Below are 2413 nucleotides of genomic sequence, written 5' to 3'. Positions count from 1 at the left end.
TAACGTGCAATTATTACGACTTTCGTTGTTGTAAGGTATTGATAGAAACCCTTTATCTGCTGAAGGAGTTCCCTTCTATCCCAGCTGAGTTTAAAGCAGGAATTTTTTTTTTTTTAAGATTTTATTTATTTGACAGGCAGTGATCACAAGTAGGCAGAGAGGCAGGCACAGAGAGAGGGGGAAGCAGGCTCCCTGCCGAGCAGAGAGCCCAATGTGGGGCTCAATTCCAGGACCCTGGGATCATGACCTGAGCCGAAGGCAGAGGCTTTAACCCACTGAGCCACCCAGGCGCCCCTAAAGCAGGAATATTTTAAATCCATGCAATGAATACTGAATTTTATTAAATCCTTTTTCTAAAACCATTGAGATGATTATAGGTTTTGTCTTTGTTGTGTTAATATAAAGGGTCACTGATAGTTTTTTCAAATATGGCCCTATCCTTGCATTATCTGAGCTATACCTGAATTTCCCATGATGTACTATTATTTAATACACTGCTTCACGCAACTTATGAGTGTTTTTTATTTTAGCATCCATGCTTGAAAGTGATTTGGGCTTATAATTTTCTTTTCTTGCACTGCCTTTGTCCACATTTGGTATCACAGTTGTACTACCCTCCTGAAATGCATTTGGAAATAAACTTCTTTTCTATTTTCTGTAGCAGTTTATATGAGGGAGGTATTATTTGTGCCTTGATTGTTTGGTAAAGCTTATCTGTGAAATCATAGTATTTTAAAAATTCAGTTCACTTTGTCTAATGGTTGTTAATTTGGGTTTGCGATTTCTTCTTGAGTCAATTTTGGTAATTCACACATTTCTTTAAAAATTAGATACTAGGAGGACATCTGGGTGGCTCAGTCACTTGAGTGTCCAACTCTTGATTTCGGCTAAGGTCATGGTCTCAGGGTTGTGAGATCCAGCCTGGTGTGTGTGTGTGTGATGGGGGGAGGGTCCATGCTCAGCGGGGAGTCTGCCTGAGTTTCTCTCTCTCCCTCTGTCCCTCCCCCTCCATGCACGCGCTCTAAAACAAATAAATCCTTTAAAAATTAATAAAAAATTAGATACTATATTTAAGCCTTCAAAATGTTGGAATATGGTTCATAGCCTTATTTTTCAAAAATCCTCTACAGTATCTGTAGTTATATCCTATTTTTCATTCCTGATATTTTTGAGAATTCTGTATTTTTTCTATTTTGTCTGAACAGAGATTTGTCTGTAATATTAGATGAACCTGTAGGGGTTTATCTATAGTCTCTTCAAATAGCTCAGCTTTTATGGATCGTGTCTGTTTCTTTTAAATATATTTGTTTAATTTCTATATTTTTTGTATTAAACCTCTCATGCTTTTGTTGAGCTTGATGTGTTACTCCTTTTTAAAAAAGTTTTCACTTTAAATGCTGACTATTGAATACTAACTTAAGTTACTATTTAACTTAAATACTATGTTTAATTTAAATACATACTATTTAATACTAACTGAAGTTACTATTTAACTTATACACTATGTTAATCTTTCTACTTAACTTAAACACTATGTTAATCTTTCTTATTTTCTAAAATATAAGTTGGGAGCTATAAAACCCCTTGAAGAGAATTTCCCTTGCTTTATCTGTATCCCATAAGTTTGCAAAATAGTGGTTTCATTGTCATTCAGTTCTAAATACTTTATAATTCCACCATGACTCCTTAAACACCAAATTTTCAGAAGGGTGCTTTTCCTGGATGACAGGATGCTTCTAACCAACAGTGTGGAAAAAGTAATATTTATTTTTGTGTAGGTAATCACCTAAGGGAAGCTTTTTCTGGGAAAAAAAAAAAAAGAAAGAAAAAGAAAGCAGCGCCTCTGTGTTTAAGGTAAATGGTACCAGAAAACAAGTGATTTTTAATGAATGTTGTTAGGCTCTAGAAGTATTATTTTGCTGGTGACTGTTTCGCCATACTGTTGGCATATGTTCTAGATATTTCAATTAGCAATAATCGCGCCTCGGATAAACCTCATTGGCTACAATAGTGCCACTGAGCAAAACTTGTTCTAGATATTTCATTCATTTGGCCAATTTGCATGGATGGCCTCTGTATACCTAACCTTCTTCCAGGAACTGGGAGTTACATTAATGAACAGCAACAAAGCAAAACTTTTTGCCCTCGTGGAACTTATATTGTAGTGTAGGCATTTCCTTATATTTTCCTTAATCTGTGGATGTGGTGGGGTGTTGTGAATTGTCCAGATGATCCTCTTGAATTTTGGAAAAATCAATGCAAATGAGGGGCTTGGGTTGGAAACAGAAATACTGGTTTGGAGGTTGCTGCGGGAACGCATCCAGTCCCAGGGCGAGACATCCAGTCTCAGTGCTGAGGACCTCCTGGGGAATTTCTCTGGCTGAGAAGAGGCAGAATTGGAGGAAACTGCAGA

The 2413-nt window shown here is 36.8% G+C and overlaps 1 pseudogene; it reads right to left on the bottom strand.

Annotated features, from left to right (window-relative positions):
* Positions 1-1839: 1839 nt before the first annotated feature.
* Positions 1840-2028, bottom strand: LOC123952356 (annotated as a pseudogene).
* Between the last annotated feature and the right edge of the window lie 385 nt (positions 2029-2413).

This window comes from Meles meles, chromosome 10, assembly GCF_922984935.1.
Source record: "Meles meles chromosome 10, mMelMel3.1 paternal haplotype, whole genome shotgun sequence".
Classification (NCBI taxonomy): Eukaryota; Metazoa; Chordata; class Mammalia; order Carnivora; family Mustelidae; genus Meles; species Meles meles.
This window is presented reverse-complemented; position numbering and strand designations above follow the sequence as displayed.